Here is a 19350-nt window from a genome sequence, read left to right on the forward strand (position 1 = left end):
TTACTCATTTTTATGTGCATTTTGCCTGTATATATGTAAGTCCACCATGTGCATACCTGATGCCCACAGAACAAGAAAGGTGTTAGCTACCTTGTAGGTACTGGAAAATGTATCTGGGAGTTCTATAAGTACAGCAAGTACCCTTAATTAGTGAGCTATCTTTCTGGTCTCTGACATTACCATACACAATATCGAATGCATGTACCATATTGGCTTAAATAGTTCTTAGTTTCCTAAATGGAAGAAGATAGCTGAAATGTCCAGAGGCACTTTGAAGATCAACATATTAGCAGAACCTCTTTGTGACTCTCTCAAGGTCTATTCCATCATCAGTAGATACTCACAGACACACAGTAAGCTCTCATCTCCAGGCTATACACAGGTCCAGCCTATCATCACACACTTTGCCTCCTTTGACTAGATTAAGTCTACCTGCCCCATGTAACCTTGCTGTAAATGTCCCTCTTTCCCAGAAGCCCCCCATAGCAGTGCATTAAATCAGTGTCCCTTTGACGGTTTAATAGCGGTGGCACTCATGTGTGCAGGAATGATTCCATTTCACATCATCAGTGGTGTGTCTCCTCATATCCTGCACGCTCAGTTTGTAGAAGACGCTTCACAAACCACAATGAACAGCCCTGAAGGATTCTAGTAAACAAAATTAACACCAATTTTCTTTCTTTGGTTCCTCTATAAAATGAACTCTCCCCATCCTTGGGCTCTTCCCCTCCAACGTTCAACAGAGTGCAGTCAAGCAGATCATGTCTGCAATAGTATTTGTTCATGCCTCTGAAGATAGAAGAAATGGATCCTGGCTGATATTTATGTGAATGGCTGAGATAGACTTTGAACAGAACTCCCTACACTGCCTTGAAGTAAAACCACCTTATTGTTCCTAACACGGGGCCGGGGAAATAGAATGAGCGGGGAAGCTATAAGAATTTAATCTAATTGACTTTTTATAAATACCAATTGAGATTCGCTATGCACCAAAAATGTAATTACCCTCCCTCTACTAACAGCACCCTAATTTAAACTTTGGACCCCCTCCCTCCCCATTTTCCGGTTATATGACAACTTTGCATTAAGATCTAGATGAGCTGTAATGCCATTCCTTCTGTTCTGTGGTCTGCTTAACTTCAGCTTTAATAACACCATCATATGCCCTCCCCTCCAGCCACTCAAACTTTACTTGACCGACAGTCTCCAAAGCCATGAGAGGAAAGAGCTGTTCCGGACCACACCGGGATCCTCTAATCTTTGGCAGTTCTGGTAATGCTGTCGAACCAAGGATGCTGCTGTCAGTCAGAGGCAGCTACACTTAGATGACTGCATCTCTCAAGTTACCAAAATGTGCAAGCCAACCTCTTGCAACAGCCATGTGGGCTCTACACAGAGATCAGAGTCAAACACAGGAGAGGAAAGGAGATGTTTTCAGTCCAACTGAAGGCAACGGGTGGATGTACTCTAATCTGATTTCCTGAGGCGATGATCCTCGTTTTATCTCTGGGATCGTTGATGTCTTTATCACATCAATGGTGGTATAAGAAGATTCATGTGAGGGTCTAATATGGCAGTGTGTTTTCCACTTTTAAGATGTACATGCATTGTGATGCAGACGTCTGTGATAAGAGAAGGTAACTTTTTCCCTTTACAATAAAAGCGTACAATATCCATACCTCAAACACAGACTCCAGCCACTTCAGCCTAGGAATTGCTGGAAATACAGGTAGGAGCTACAACATCCACTCCTATACCAGCCAGTCATTCAGTCAGCCATTTACCCAGTATTTAGTAAACATCTTTTTGGAGTAAGACTGACTCTTGATCTCTGCCCTAGAATAGCTCAGAATTAAGACTTGGAATGGTCAAAGTACGAGTCAGTAGCTATGCTTAAATTATTTCAAACCAGGACAAGCTAAAAACTTGGCTCCTGTTAAGGTGACAGAGCCTTCTGAGTTAAGGTGAGCAGCCAGCATAGCGGACAGTATTGGTATAGGAGTTGTTCAACCCTCCACAGAGTTTTACCTCAGCTCCAACCCAGAGGACACACTGTAAAGAACAAGTAGAACCACCTTAAACCTTGTAAGTGCTTAGCTGGTGGCAGGGAGGATTCCCTAGTGGAAGGAGCATCCTTCAAACGTTTTATTTTTGCCAGGTGGCAAGGGGAATCCAGGGAGGGTCAAACACACACAACGGGATGTTCCAAGTTATGGAGGTAAATTACCAGAACAAAGGAGCTGCCAATCAATACATGGGGAAGCAGAGGCCAGAGATAAATTTGGTGGAGGGGTTAGGACCAATTATAAGACAGCACAAATTTAACCAAGATCCGGACTTGACTCAAGAAACAGGGACAGGGAAGGGTGACTCTCGGATGTGTTCAACAGAGGGCTAACCATGCTGACAATGTTGAGCAGAGGCTGTCAACTCTGGAGAGAGACATGAGAACTCCTCTATATAGCTTAGAAAAAATGCTGATGGCACAGCCCTTACAGCGACTGAATTAAATCTGTTTCTGGGCATGAGGCCCAGAGCTCAGTAAGTTTCAAAATCTCAAAGCGACAGGGTACAGTTGGGGTTGAGAACCAATGCAGATGACAAATAAAAAGGACAGAGGCTAAGCCAGAACGAAGAGGTGCAGGAAGGGCGGACAGCAGAGGTGCGGCCAAGAGGTCATGGTACCCCCCATTCAGTACACATGAAAGGAAGACAATGGCAAGCAAAGGCAGCAGCCAGCAGAGGTTCCTAAGACAAAGCAAATGTGAGGTGGAGCATGGACCACAAGGCTGGAGAGGGAGACAAGGTCAGAGAGAGAGCTCAGGGGGTGAAAGTCTGTCCAAACAAACAAACAAACAAACAAAAACAACAACAACAACAAAACCAGTTTAATCCCCACAGAGGAAGAAGAGAATTGGCCCTTGTCCTCTGATCCCTACATCCCTGGCATGGCATGAACATACCCATACAGTAAGAAAAGAAAAGGTAAAATAGAATCTACTGCTACTCTGTGGCAGTGTTAACTCAGATCAGGAAAACTGGAATTTAGAGGGACAGATCCAACCAGGTGAGTTTTAGAGGTGTCTCCCACTGCTTCCCTCACAGCATCTGCTAGAAAGGTCCAGGAAGCTGGAAAGGCTGGAGCTTGAACCGCTTTGATTACCACGCTTGGATTTTATTTTTAATTTAGGATAGTTACACATACATAATCAGTTATCTGTAGGTTGGTACCCAAAGATAAAGCAGAAACTCAAGTGTCAGTCACTTACACCCAGTCAGATGGAAACTGAATATGGTGTTTTTAGGAAGCTCAACTCGGGACCTGTCACCTCACTCAGGTTAGGTGCAGTACAGTCTACTTGTGGTTTCTAGTGAACACTGAAAACCATTCTGATTTTGAACCATTTGGGGTTTCATGCTTCAAGATTAAAGATGCTCAACCTGGATTACGCTGGACTGTGTTTGGAGAAGGTAAGACCCAAGAGGAAGGCACGGAACAGTTTTCGTCCTTAAAGCTTCAGCCTATGGGAACAACAGCGATGACATCCACTTTGAAGTTCTGTTCTATTCCCACGGAGTCCATACTCTGCCTTAATGACTTCTCTGGGTGGCCCTGTCAGTAGACACAGGGCGGGGCTCGAGAATCTGGTACTAGCTGCACTGTCTGAAAGGATCACTGTACTCTCTGGGTTTCAACCTCTTAACAGCAAAAAGAAAACCTCAAACTGCAGTGCGACTCCACCGTGAGCATTCTGTAACATGTCCCAGGAGCAGAAATTCTACATACACTGCACCCACACTGGGGAGAGAGCTCTGTGGGTAAAGTGCTGGCCATTCAGGCTTGGGGATCTGAGTTCAATTCCTAGCATCCTAAAACATAACAGGGTTGGAAAGATGGCTCAGTTAAGAACAAGCACGAACTTCTCTTGCACGGAAACAGAATTTAATTGCCAGACTCATGCTGGGCAGTCTGCTAGTTACTTCTCTGGGACAAAACACCATGACCAAGGCAACTTAGAAAAGAAAGGGTTAATTTGGGCTATGGTTCCAGAGGGATAGGAGTTAATCACAGTGAGGAAGTGGAGCAGCAGTGGGAAGTCATGGCCGATAGAGCAGCAAGCTGAGAACTCATATCTTAAACCACAAACAGGAAGCAAAGAAAGTGTCCTGGGAATGGCTGAAGGCTTTGAAATGTCAAAGTCTGCTCCCAGTGACATAGGTCCCTAGCGACTCCAAACCTCCTTAACCTCTCAAACAGCACCACACGAGGAGCCAATGGCTCGACGGCCTTGAACTATGGGGGACTTCTCATCAGACCACTACAGATGGCTCATGACTGCAAGTCACTTGTGCGTCAGAGCACTCAGTCCCCTCTTCTGGCCTTCATGAGCACTGAAGTCATAAGCACATAGCCATACAGATACGCACATACACATAATCCAAAATAAAACACATCTTGAAAAGCCAAAACAAAAAAGCCAGGCAGGCATGATGACTGAAATTTTAATCCAAATCCATCTCCCCAAGATGGAGAAAGAGAGATCTTGGGGTTCATTTGCCAGCTAGCCATCCCTAATATGCAAGGTCCAAGACAATAAAAGATCCTGTCCCAAAAAAGCCCAGAGCTAATGGTTCCTTAGTTGAAAGGCAACAGAGGTTATCTTTTGGCATCTATATGCATGCATGCATACATACATACATACATACATACATACATGATGTGCCTATACACACACACATACTCATACACACATACTCATAAGTGAATTATTCATACAATACATAATTTTATTTCTCTCAGGGAAATAAAGTTATATCCAAGTATTGCTTTATGCCTGTAGAAATATATATAGAGAGAGAGATAGAGAGAGCGAGCAAGCGAGGAGAGGGGAGAGAGGAGAGAGAGAGAGAGAGAGAGAGAGAGAGAGAGAGAGAGAGAGAGTGAAATTATATACAGATTTCAAATTTTTCATGTTTTACTTCCTTTTGCCTTAAAGAATGCCATGGGACACATTCCACATACAATTTAGCTTTGAAGACAGAAAGGCTCGCAATACTAGGGCTCAGAGGGCAGAGGTCGCAGCAATGATCAGAGCAGCCCAGAGAAGAACATCAAATTCCAGACCAGGCAGCAGCCAAGGATGCAGCCACTGCTCGGCTTCAGGCCACCGCTACCTTTGGAGGACACAAGCTGGGGCTGCCCCACTTTATTCAGAATGGCTTTGAATGTGGGAGAACTGCCCGGGAACTATATGCGCAGTTAAAGAGCAGGAAAGTAAATAAAAGTATCAGCAAAAGTTGTGCAGTCCAAGCCCAACAGGTCTGAGACTGTCAGTTTGCACAATGCCCCATGCATGTCATGCTTCTGTGGTTTTTAAGCCTTTAAAGCATGACACATGCGTAAAATAGGAAGGAGTCCCCCTTTGTTCCCGGCAGTCTGACCACTGGGTTCAGCACGAGCCAAAGCTGCCTTCATACTGCATGCCTCCAAGGAAATCACCTAGACGACACATTACTTTGGAGGAAACATCTGAGGAGTTTGAGTCGGGAGAGCACCTGATAAATGAATTCTCTGTGTACCAGATATCAGGTGCACTTTCACGGCTGGTGATAAAACTCGTTGGTTTTTGTTCTGCTGATAGCCGCCCTATCTCTCAGCCTCCCAGCATTCAAATAAGAAAAATGAGCATTTGGTATAGTCAAGATCACTCTTTCTTCCTTTCAAACAGGAAAAAACCCTCTCCCTCCCTCCCTCCCTCTCTCCCTCCCTCCCCTTCTTTCTTTCTTCACCAAGAAGTAAACACTTTGGCAGGCATGTGGAGACGGAAGGGGCCAAAAGCACATGAAATACACAATTCCTTAATCTTCAAAGCACAGTGAAATGCTATCTTCTGCTACTAGACCATGGTAAGACAAGGGCTTTGGTGCAAAGAAACTGTCCTGTGAGTAGACTCAGAGGAACTCTGAGTCTGGATGAAAAGAAGCCTGGATGAAATTATCAATCCATGAATAATTTCAGTGCGAGGTAAAGCCATCATAAGTCAAACCCATTGTAGGCTGGAAGTGCTTTGAACCCATCTCATTAACCGACGCACAGTCCATGTGCTATCAGGGGTGTCTCCTTGTCCGGCAGCTCCTCTGTACTGAGGACAAGATCACACAGCGTACCTCAAGTGTGAGGGAAGATCAGGAGCAAGACCAGGAGGCTGGTTTCCAACTGAACACAGATCGCTCGTGCCTGCACTGGAAGGATGGAAAATCTCAAGTTAAATGTCATTAAGTGGTAGGGGCCAGAAAACCCCAGAGCCACCTAACTTGGCTCCTGCTGCTGTGACCTAAGGACAGAGCTGAGGCAGGCATCCTTGTCCTTACCGTGTACCTTTTAGCTCAGAGGTGTCTCTGGGAGGGAAGGAAGGCTGTTTGGAGAGAGGAATGGAGGGGAGGGAGGGAAGGAGGAAGGGAGGGAAGAAGGGAAGGAGGGAGAGGGAAGGAAGGAGGAAGGGGGAGTGAGGGAAAGCTTCTGGCTGGCTACTCAAGCACAGGACTTAAGCTTTTCTATGCAAACACTGTAAAAACTTCCTGCTCCAAAGGATCCACCAGAAGAAAGGCTTTTCTTCACACTCACTGGCTGGATGGTTTAGGCCAGTAAATAACCTTTCAGCAAGTACCTAGACCCCAACAACAGCTTCAGTGAAGAAAGAACACAACGGGTGTAGAAGGCAGGAGAGATGGTGCACAATCAAATGGCACAGAAGGCTCAAGAGGAGCCATACGATACTATACAATACACAAGGAAAGGGGAGGGGGAAAGGCAGGTACTGAACTGCAATGAGTAACATCAGACGAAGCAAAAGGTCAATGTGAAAGTATGTCAGGCCCAGTGTTGTAACCTTCTTATTCCCATTCAGTAGATGGGGAAAACCCAGTAAGGTGGGAAGTTACACAGCTTAAAAGATACATTCTTCTTTCAATTCTAAGATCCAATGCCTCTTGACCCCATCTGACTGTGTCTTACAAAGTTCGAGAACACAATGCAATCAATAGTGAACCGAACGAAGTATTGGTAAACAACCATCCCCAGCTCGGAGCAGCAAGGACACCTTCATGCCTGCCTATGACAAAGAGACTGGAGGCAGACATGAGGGGCCAATGTAAACAAAGTCTGAGCAAGAGGAGCCCCCTCCAAAGAGGGGGCAAGGAAGCGGACCTGAGGCAGACTCCTCTCACCCACTCGCTCTGTTGGGAACCAGGTGCAACAGCCGTGAACTGATTGCAAACACGGACTTGCACAGGTCAGGCAATCGGACAGTCCCAGCAGAGGACACAGACTGAGCCAATGACTTATGACTGGGACTTTCTCCTCTCATCCGAGCATGCATGCATGTATGGTATGTGTTTAAAGATGGCAACTTGTCTTGGAACCTCAAAGTATCTCTAATCCAAAAGATAATTTATATTTTGGCTAATTGTGAGCACATTTAAAAATCAGAGGAACAAGTCTGTATTTTTATTACTCCTGAAGGGTAATGTCAAAGACTGATAACTCCCTTATCTCCTCATATGTGGCATTAGGTCAAGAAAGTACCTGTCACACTATCAAATAAGACTGGACTGGTGGGGCTGGGGAGATGGCCCAGTGGGGTAAGAACACTGAGTACAACTGAGAAGATCTGAGTTCAAATCCGAAGCACCCACGTGATGAGCCAGGTGAGGCCTCCTGGGCCCTGTCACCCACTGCTGTGGGGAAGACAATGAGATCTCCAGGACTTGCCCCCCAGCCATGTAATTCCAGGTTCAGCAACAGACTCTGCATTGAGTGACAAAGTAGGACACTCGAGGCTCCTGCTCCCCTTCTGACCTCCCTATGTATATATAGCCATGAGTCCCCTCATGTACCCCCCAATATACACTTTCGTACACACACAATTTTCTAAAAAGCACACTAGAAAGTTGATCCACTAATGGCAGAAACCCCAAAGGTGTTTTTTATTGATGAGCAGAGAGGTGCAGCACAGCAGTGGACTGAAGTATGGTGCACCATGAGAGCATGGCCGGCCAGGATCCTGACAGAGGAAGGATGTTCTCACTGTCTAAACATCACCTGTGACCATGAAGAACCCTGTGCTGTTTCCACTAGAAACCTAGCTACCTTCCCACTTTTGGAGGCTGACCACTTTCTGCTCACAGCACTTGTCTAATGCAAGACACCCAGAGGAGCATGGAGAAACTTTAAGTGGAAGGCCTATCACTCTTCTCAGAATGCTTCTTAACATGCTACTGTTTGCCAGAGCTCAGGCTGAGACAGGGAAGATACACACAACTACGTCTACTGACCACTGTGCGAGCAAGCACACAGACACACCTGCACAGCATATGACTAAAGGCTGACATATTCCCCTTCCAAATAGGCTTAGGGCAATGGCTCCTCTTTACAAAGCCTAAAGACCCAGGATACCTGTGGTCCTTCCTACAACATGTGTGTCTGCTAGCATGGGACTCATTGGTGGGAAAAATCTACTAGACAAAGAATCACAGCACCTCTTGATAAGAGAGAGAAGGACTCAAGGGAATAGAAGTTAGTCATTATCTTTCAAGAAGACAGGTCATGTGGACAGGAATAGACTACAGCCCAGAAGAGAGAACTCTGTGAAGGTAGAAACACCATCCAAATTACAACTCCCTGGAAAAGTCAACAGCAAACTAGGTTAAATGAAAAGACAGTTGTAGCAAAGGAAAAAAGAAACAGCAGGCTTCTTTAGACAATGGGAACACACACTGGAAAGATGCACACTTTATGTCTATAATCCAGAATCTACAGACAACCCTCAAACACACGAAGAACAGGGTAGGACACAGACCTAGAGGAGCAATATGTCAGACTTAGGTGAACTGAGAACTAGGGCATGAAGAGCAAATGTAGCAGGCACAGTGGCCCATGACTGCACTTTCAGCTTTCAACAATAGGAGGCAAGAGGCTTCCCAAGTCCATGGCCAGCCTGAGCTACATAGTAAAATCCTTAACAACACAAGAGTCTAATTTAGATAATTGGGGGGTGGGGGTGGGGGCGATATAAACCACAAGTCCATTAGGGAAGAAGAGAAAACACAAAAGAACAATGACTTCAAAGAACTAGAAAGTTAAAATTGGCAATGTCTTCACTAATATCTTTTTTTTTTTTTTTATAATTCTGTGATAAGACACTGCTACCAAAAGCAACCTAAGGATTTATTAGACTAACTCTTCCACATCTCACTCCGTCATCAAGGGACATCAGAGCAGGAACTGAAGCAGAGGCCACAGAAGAGTGAAGCTTATGGCTTGAGCCACATGGTTTACCCAGTCTGCTTTCTTATATACCGAGGACCACCGGCCCAGGGGAGGTACCACTGCAATGGGCTGGACCACCCCACATCCCTCTAATTTAGAAAATGTTGCATGGGCTTGACCACAGACAAGCTGGCAGGGGTAATTTTTCAGTTGAGCTTCTCTCTTCCCCCATGATTCTACCCTGTGTCAAACTGACATAAAAACTAGCCAGTGCAAAAACAAACAAAACAAAACAAAAAGAGAAAACCATTAACAACAAAACAACCAAAAAAAATACCACCAACAACCCCATCAGGTAAAAAACAACAAAACGAAAAGCAAGCAAACCTAAAGAAATGAAGATGAGAACTGAAGGAAATAAACCATATATTAAATGTAGATAAGGTCTAACACGGAGACAATAAAAATCTCTGAGTAAGCTAGCAAAGGACGGAAATCATCCAGATACTAAAAATTAAAATGTAAAGAAACGAGGCCTGCTGTGCTGGTGCATCTGTACTGCAAGCACTCTAGTTAGGAGCTCAGTCAGGAAGGTATGTCAGGAGAACAGGGGCAAGTGTGAAGTAGGCAAGGCCTAGACAGTGAGTCCAAGGTCCCCCAAGACTACACAAAGGCAGCCACCCACAAAAGGGAGGAAAAGGTGTTCCTAAAATCATAAGAAATCAGAACCACAGAGAGTGTGCACTCCCTCATACATGCACACACACACACACAGGAGAGGGTGGAGTGATATATATTTTATTAAATATATTACAAACACACACACACACATATTTTATAAACAAAAAAATCTCCCATGTACTCAGAGATGGCCTCAAACTCATATGTAGTTAAGGGTGATCCCCTTACTCTACCTCTCAAGTGTTGACATGCTTTCCTGATTCGCTAGCCCCTGCTTGAAACCATCCATTGAAAGCACACAAAATAGTCACACTAAAGCAGAGTTGAGGGAAACTACTGAACTTAATTATTGTGCCAGAGGGAAACAGGGAAACATATTTAAAATATTCTCAGATACTGATAAAGATTGATTTCCTAGTTTAAACGCTGGATTCAGTGATGCCCACCTTAAAATAACCTATATACAAATGTGAATACATACATACACATACATACACATACATACACATAAATGAATCTGACAGAGTAGCCACAAATACCCACTGCAATGTACATTTAAAGTTAAAGAGACTTTAAAATATAATTATTTGTTTGTATGAGCCACATTGGACACACTTAAGAGACACAAGTCACCTTTTGCACAGGAAACTTGGGACCAGACTGTCTTGCGGGTGGCTTGTGTGTGGAGGAGCAGAAAACAGTAAATTTCCCTTTGTGAAGATTACTTTATTAAAATATTTTAAAGCCCTATAAAATACATTATCTAGCTGTATGTGTGATAAGCCAGATATATGAGTGCTGACTGTTCTTTGAAGTAATGGCAGCACATACATCTTCTAGATGATCAATGAGTTTATGGAATCCTGTACGCCCTTATGTAGCCGGAACTCCAAGTAGTCCAGCAGGCATGATTTCAAGAAGCTGCTCGTGGTACCTTGACACTTGCATCCCAAGGACGATGCAGTTGTGCTGAGCAAAGGTTAATTAGCCCTTTCTCACTGTGGAAGAACTGGCAACTAATCCTTTCAATTACCAGTCAACATTTATTAGACATCAGGAGGAGATACAGCCCCAGCACAAGACAGCAGGAGAATCTCTGCCAAAGGGACAATATAGCATTTAAAGGACACAACCAATTAGATACAGGACCCCCAGGCAGCTCTCCCTCCCCTGATGCCCATCCTGAGATGAACCTCTCCTCACCCCTGCGTTACCACTGAGCTCACAGAGAATACACTGGAAGATCTGACTCAGTAGCAACTCCAGGTGCGGTGTGTAAACAGGAAAGATAAAAGACACCGTGTTAAGGTGGCAAATTATTTCTAAATAGAACAAATTAATTTAGAGAGACCAGAGGCTAGATGGCCACATGCATCAAGTAAGAGCTGCCAACATATGTTATATAAAAAGTGGGGACAATAAAAGGAAGTGATTGTAGGGGAAGCGATTGGGGATCAGGAGAGATGTTCCAGTCTGTAAAGTACTTGGTGTGAAGGCTGAGAATTCAGGTTTCATCCCCAGGACCCATATAAAACGTTGAAGCTGGGGACACACACATATGCATATAAACCTGGCACTAGGGAGGTGGGCAGATTGCTGGAACCCCTTGGCCAGCCAGCTTGGTCCAATAGGTGAGACTCCACTGCAGTGAGAGACCCTGTCTCACAAGACAAGGTGGATAACACTCCTCAGACAGGATATCCGCAAACACACACGTCAGCAAACACACCAAGACGAGTAATTTAGAGATTTATTCATTCTTCTCTTCTGTGTGGGTGTTTTGCTTGCATGTACGCCTGCAGCCGCCAGAAAAGGGTGCAGAATCCCCCGGAACTAATGTCACAAAATGTTGTGAGTAACCATGGAAGTTCTGGGAACTGAACCCTGGTCCTCTGGAAGAACAGCCAGTGCTCTCAACCGCTGTGCCACCTCTCCAGCCTCAGAAGTAACTTAGAGAATGAAAAACTTGGGTTACAAATGGGTAAAAAAGCAAGTGTCTGCTAGTCCTCTTCAGTTGTTAGTTGAATAGTCGGGGCCACAAAAGTAGATAATTATCAAGAATGAAGAATGAAGTCTGAATAAACTAAAAAAATAAAAGAAAGGCATCTTTACATACCTGAAACATCCTTTCAATAATTTTGAAATTAGTTTTTTTCAAGTCATGAAATGGATGATCAAAATGTCATGAGAGATGAAAGACAACACTATGGAACCCCAAGTCGAGGGCAACAGGTGGTGGCTTAGAAAACCAGTATGTCCCAATGAAGTTACATATACCCAACAGCACCCAAGCTCGGAGTCAGAATAAACGGTGTTCCTCTGAAACAAGGTGCCAGGGTGGCACCGAGAAAAAAGGAAAGCCAACCCAGTCAAATCCCTTCACTCCAATGGGAGCCTTTCCATGTCAGAATGTCTGTCTATGTTTACTCAGGCCTGGCTCTTGTCCAGTTACTCTGAATGGCTCTCTTTTCCATTTTATTCTATGGAGAAAGATTTTAACTGAAATCTCTTATGTCAAAGGAGGCCTACAACAAAAACTGCAGCCACTGAGCCAGTCTGCACAGGGCAGCATTTACAACAGGAGCATCACAAGAATGACAGGGGCCTGAGATTAATACCTTCTCCTAGTTCACTGACATCAGTAAGATCAGAGTTTGTAGAATGTCCCATCACCCTCACCTCTGATTAATTTGTTAGAACCTATCAAGGGCATTCCTTCCACAAACCTCTCCTCTATCATAACCTTATCATCCCCACACTCACATGGCATCCACAGGAACTTAACTAAGACAGTGTAATTACTCAGACTCCTGGAGGACCCGAATCTCCAGTTGCAATTCTTCCATGTGTTAGCGCCTCACTCTTAAGTACCATTCTCAATTAGTTCTCTCAGATCATTTAAAAATTTGGCTCTCCTTCTGTAAGATGTCTCTGTGCTTTCAAAATTAGTCCCTCATTACAGTGTAAAGGCTCCCACTGGGCTCAAATTAGCAAGATTTTCTGTTTACTTTGCATTCCTGAACCAGGAACTCTGGTGGCTGTCTGGGGCTACAGCAGTTGGCTGACAGCTGCTGGGAAGCAGGTAAGGAGGTGGGACTTTGCTACACAAATAAAAAGGGCAATGGTCCTAGCAACAAAAGATAGGCTATACTTGGCTCCTTCTACCAGCAACCAACTCTAACATATAAACTCTCAACATATAACTCATAAACTCTCTTCTGAAAAATCCCTTTTTATTCAAAGTGAACCTATCACAGCCAAGTGTACATCAAAACATGGTGTGCAATACTAAGACAGATACATAAATATGTGATATCAAAGATAGTAATGAAAACTTTTCAAACCACTGGGATTGGGACTTTATGCCTATAACTCCAGCACGTAGAAGGTGGAAGTTAAAGGAATTCAAGGTAATCCTCAGCTCCGTAGTAAGTTCAAGGCCAGTCTGAGCAACATGAGACTACCTGGACAGAATCCTTTCAGTGAGAAATAACGTCTCTGTCCATGCCTGTGTTCCCACTGACACATACCTAAAATAAATATACAGTGCCACTGTAATGAGAGAGAAGAAATATGTGGCTATTTCAATGTTAGCAAAACTAATCCATCAGCAGCCGAGCCAAGTCTGCAGACACTACCCTTATTGGCAGAAATGAATCTCTTCTAACTCTTTGATTAGTCCTTAATACAATGAACGCAGGGAGATGTTCGACAGATACTAAGTAAATCTAGCATACACAACTTGTGCCCAAATTGGTTTATTTCACATTTCTGTATTTTGGGGGAAAAGCAATTTCTGTATGACAGTTGCACCTGGACTTTGCCACGTGGCCGGCACACACAGAAGGCTGCAGAGTCAGAGACTCGGTAGTGAGGAAATTGCATTTTATCTTTATTTGCTAAAACATGAAAAGCATATTTTTCCCATGGAATATGTTTGTATTGAGTTAGGCCAGGTCTATACAAAGCTCTGGAACAGTCGAGATGAGAGGTGGACTTGGGTAAATCGAAGCCCGGGTCATCTGCCACTGAAGATAATGTTGATGTGGCCTCAATTGGACCTCGCCAGCTGCCTACAATAACAAAATAATACACTGGCTAAATAAGCTACCAATCCTTTATTTCTGCTTACCTACACGAGGAAGGGATTGCCCCAGTGTTAGAGGGCTACCCATGATAGTCCTACAGTTCTACTGATAGGTTTGACCATATGTCTAAAGCCAAAATCGGAATGAACCATAAAAGCAGGCAGCATAACACAATGCTACATTCCCATCTCCTCAAGAAAGTCTATCCTTAAGAACCAAGGCTCGAAGGACCAGAAGCAAACGCTGATGGACTTGAATGGAGAAGTGACTTCGTGATAGCAGCCAGAAACTCACTACTCCAATTATCCTAAGTGCAGAGAAGGAGTCAGAGGGGGAATAAGGAGATGAAAGACAGAAACAGTACTAAGCAGGAGTTAGACCAGCCAGCCAGCCAGCCACAGGAATCATCCCGCAATGATGGAAGGCACAGAGACCTGGAGGACCTTCCTTGGGAGGGGCTGTATGCTGAGCTGAAAAGAGAACAGTGGGAAGTGAGTCTTCCAATTGTAGTGGAATCCAATCAGAAATCAGGAAAGAAACTGGATAGACTCGCAAACACAAGGAGAACCAAACAGCATACTGCCAGGTTACCAAACACTGAAAAGAAAAATCTCAAAGGAGAACTAGAAACTATCTTGAGACTATCCAAACAGAAAGTACAGAGCTTACTCAACATGAGGACAGCGGCAGCCAGAGAGAAACTGGTACTGTATACACATGATACAGGAAAAGATGACAGCCACCTCAAGGCTCTACGTGCAGTTAGGCAGGTACCAAATCCACCAACGTGTCCTAGAATCTGATCTTCAATGTGAAGACGACTCTTAGGACTCAACATCTCCAGCAACCACATTTATTCAGTAGAGACACAAACCTGAACTGATACTATCTCAGGGTTACGCATCCATAGGAACTTCTGGCAGAGTGTAAACTTCTTATCCAAGGTTTCCTAAGAAGTTCTGATCACAGGTTAGCAGAAGACATGGCTTTAAATTTCTCTCCCAGTTCAAATGCAGTACCTTTGGGTAGAAATCCCTACACTTAGAAGTGTAATTTCTGGAAGTTATAATAGTTACCTTGCTATGAGGCCTGCAGCCTTCCCTCCTACCATGAAGAGGAATGTAAGAAAAGAGCCACCCTTAGAAAACTCCTCCAGGGCCCCTGAACACCTTCTGTCCCCTGAAGCATGCATTAATGATCCCAGAACATAGGACAACCACTTCAGAGTGGGCGAAGCTGGTTGTGGGAGAGAAGAAAGGTGGAGAGGGGTGCTGAGAAAGGATGCTTGGTTCCCAACACCACAGGGAGTCCAAGCAACCGAAAACTCCAACCCAGAAAGATAAGGGGCACTGCCCATATTCTTGCTGGTTAAGGAATCAAGAGGGTGAAGCAGAAACAAACAGGAAAGAATTTTAAAGAACAAACACGCTTTGATTTGAATATGAAGCATACCTTGACAATTCTGAGTTCTAAAATAGTTCTAGACAAGAAGGAAGAAGAATACTACGTATCATTTTCCTGACCCTGCGTCCCCCAAGGTGGCCATATTACACACCTGTACATAGCACTGGAACCGGGCAACTGGTCCTGATGGATAACTTTTAACTACATAAAGACAGACATTCCTTGCTCAGTTTCACTTACTGCTTCCGCAAGCCCCAGGCAGTTTAATACAGCTAATTTCCCCCAAGCCTTGGTGTGTGCACATCTCACCATGAGGGTAGGGAAGGGGGCTGCTTTATCCCCGAAGCGTTCAAGATGATGCTGTTAGAACGGTCCTTAGCGAGCAAGCCATCGGAGCATACGGACTTGCTCAATAGGCACAGAATAATCACTGAACAAGATTCCCAAGGATTTCCGGTGTGGCCCTGGCACCATCCCTGGGGCCCTGCCTCCTTTACCCTGACACAGGGATGGGATCTGCAGTCACCAAGAGTCTGAATAGCTGCATGGGGTGAAAAAGCAGAGCACAGCATACGTACTGTAAGGATAGTAAGGGGGAGCACAGCAACTCCCCCTCCCCCACACTCCCTCTTATGCACAGATTGACTCTCGAACAGTGTTGTCAGCGGGGAGATGGCACCTTTGGGAGAGTGTAGCTAGGTGCTGTTATAATTAATTTTTATTCCTACTCAAGAGTACTTAAGCCCTGGGTTTTTTTTTTTTCCTTGAACAGACTAAATATATGCTTGGACCCACCAATTAATAAATCTACTTGTCTCAAAACTCAAAGTAAAGAAAACCTTCTTTAAGGAGCTTCTTTTAAGGAGCCGAGGTTTCTCATGACTTTTAGGTAGGCATCCAGATATACCTTCTGCATACGCAGATATACAAGCTATGGTCATCTTAGCACAGCCCTGTGAGCCTTGCCTTAGGGAGACAGAGCTGGAAGGGTCGTGAGTTCAGCGGCAGACAGCGCTACACAGAGAATGTGTAAAAGCAAGGTAAACCACTGAACTGCACCTACGAATCCAGACACAACAAAGCTGACTGTCCTCGCAGGTCCCCTTAAAGCCCCTCTGGCTGTGACACTGAAGACAGAGACCGATACCCAGAATGCTCCACTGCTCTGCCCTTCACAACAACTACATTTTAAAGACCCAGGCATTTCACTTACAGAGGGGGAGGTGGTCTCTGGTGAGTTTCTCCTCTGCTCTGAGTGTAGTGGGATTAAAAGTAACCCTTAAAGAACCTTGTTCTCTTTACTTTTCCTACATTCTATCCCATATTTTGGAAATTAGCAGAGTTTTCAAGACCCACCACCCACAAACCATCTGAAACACTCAAGTGTCTACTCTGTTTCACCAACAGGCCTTTTCTTGTCAGAGGAAAGGACAAATAATATGTCCACTGATCAGGCAAACATCCAGAGCAGTCACCACATATCTGATCCCACACTCAGATGAAATGAGAATCCCATTTGGACAACTGCAGCCCTGACTTCAGGCTAGTGCTCACCTCAAACCAAGAGGCTCAGATGGAGACCACTCCCCCTGGCTTAGGATGCTAAAGGCGCATCCCAGCCCCCATTACTAACACTGGGCTCACGAGTTTAAAAGCTCATTCCCCATTTTGTGGCACTGTAGAGGTAGGTTAGTGGGCGTGGGCAACTCAAGGATATTAGCCCTACTTCCAGCCCAACTCCCTGATTGCTATCTGGTGCTGTCTGACCAAAACTACCAGAGGCTGCCATCACCATGTACCAGGGTGTTCTGGGTTCCATGTCTTCCTGGTAGGTGGGACTGTGAGCCAACGGATATCTCTTGTTCCCTGGGTTATTCCTATCAGATATTTGTCACAGAGATGAGGAAAGTAATACAGACAGAACTCAGACAACAGAAAAATGAGACAAACACAAAACTCCATAACATATTGCACACATCAGTTAATTTCCTCGACTTCCAAAACTCAAGACTGACTGACAACAGAATCAAAGAAGAGACTCGGTGATAGGGGGACACGACTTAGTTTATTAAATAAATCAAAACCTGGTCTGCACTGCAAGGGAGATGTCACGGCTTTACCGAACCAGCGGCTCCTGTCCAGTTCTGTTTCTCTCAACAAGAACATATGTTCCCCTTAATGTTAAAATTACTTATTTTTTCCTAGGCCGGTGTTTATTCAAGAGCCCTGCTTATTTTGGCATTGGAAACAAAATAAGAAGAGCCACCCAGAGTCCCCCAATCCAAGGGAGGAGTTTCCCAAGAAAAGCAAAATCCTGCTCCTGTGTTTCCTGTCCTCCCTGCCCGCAAGCACGCAGCAGTCTTCCACAGAGAAAGCCAGGGCCGTGTGGAGGAGGCGCCATGTGCAGAACTATGAGGGGGCAGGTGTGGGCAGAGACTCCACAAGTTCTCAATCATGTGGCGCTCAGAAAAACAGAGACCGGAACTGGCAACATGCAGAAGTGAAGCAACCAAGGAAACCCACGTGTAAAGAGAAAGGTCTACAAACCCAAACTGTGAAGAAAGGGGATATCTTTTCTTTCAGAGTACCAGAAGAAATCAGACTCTCTCATGGAGAAAGCAAATCAGGAGCTGACTTCTGTGACTGAAATCCCCCCCACAGAAAGCCACAAACTGAGGCAAAAGCTGGCATGGGGTGGCCGGGGAGGTGGGGAGGGGGGTCCACAGGAAGAGGCAGGAAAAAAACAGAGTTCTACAGATGGGATGTTGGTTTCAATGAGGGAGGGCCAAGGGCAAGAACAGTGTGAGAATGAAGGCCTCACATAATAGACCTCTGTGAGCAGGCCTCTCCTGCGGATGGAGAAGCTGGTGAGCTAAGCCTCACACTTGGAAGCTCGGGGAACTGGACTGTGATATACAAAGTAAGACCCAAATGCCAAGGTTGTGACCGAGCCAGGCCAACTCGGCTGTTGGTGTTGGGTAGAAGAGGCTTTTTTTTTTCCACTGAGCAGAGAAGTATGGTAAACATCTGCTCACCATGACCACAGAAGAGGAGGTTGTTTTCATCCATGGGTCATTTTAAAGGAATAAATCCAATTAATAAAACCACACAGTAACAGTATCCAGTCTTGTAAGAAGCCTGCCTGCCTCTCTCCACTGTCCTACTCATTGAGAAGGCATTTAATCCAGAGAATCTCTTCATGTTGCCTTTGAGACTTCTTAGGGACCACTGAGGTAGGGGGCTCCGTGTCTAAGGATGCTTAAAACCCAAGCTGACTTCTTACCTCATCCTTTTGGCAGTGGTTTCTAGGTGGTTCTCTTATCCTATTATTAAGACTTTGTTGTGGAAAAGGCTAAATTAGGACTGCGGAGATGGTAAAGTCCTGAAAGTCTGATGACCTGAGTTGAGATCCCCTTATAAAAATCTTAGTGTGGCAACACATATCTGTAAGGGGGTCCTTGGGGCTCACTAGTCAGCTCTGTGTACACATAGCAGAATCAGTAAGCTATGGGTTTAGTAAAAGACACTGTGGCAAAAAATAAAGTGTGGCGGGGAGATGACCCACTGGGAAAGTGCTTGACACGCAAGACTGACTGAGTCTGGATCCTGAGGACCAATGTAAAAGCAGCATGCCCAGCACACACATCTGTAACCTCTGTGTCCCAGGCATGTGGGAGGCAGAGACAGCCTGACATACACAGCGGTAAACAAGAGAGACCCCCATCCTGTAGATGGTGAAAGGACCACACTCAAAGTTGTCATCTAACCTTGACACCTGTGCCATGGTCCTATGTGCTTACACATACACAAACACACAGATAAATAATTATTTTAATTAATTAAAAAATAAAATGAACGATGGAGGAGGACAACCTATGTAAATATCTGGCCTCCACATGACTACACAGA

At 44.8% G+C, this 19350-nt stretch overlaps 1 protein-coding gene across 13 annotated transcripts in view; it reads right to left on the minus strand.

The window, feature by feature from the left end:
* Foxp1 (forkhead box P1) overlaps positions 1-19350 on the minus strand; it is a 691302-nt gene that overhangs the window by 350667 nt on the left and 321285 nt on the right. The window contains exon 1 of one of the 13 annotated variants that reach the window (XM_039107378.2): positions 6169-6243. The exons of the other annotated variants lie outside the window; for them this stretch is intronic. The gene's annotated coding sequence lies outside the window, so the exon portion shown is untranslated. Of the gene's footprint in view, positions 1-6168; positions 6244-19350 lie in introns of those variants that run through there. 13 annotated transcript variants of the gene reach the window in all.

The sequence above is a fragment of the Rattus norvegicus genome, chromosome 4 (assembly GCF_036323735.1).
Source record: "Rattus norvegicus strain BN/NHsdMcwi chromosome 4, GRCr8, whole genome shotgun sequence".
Taxonomy (NCBI): domain Eukaryota; kingdom Metazoa; phylum Chordata; class Mammalia; order Rodentia; family Muridae; genus Rattus; species Rattus norvegicus.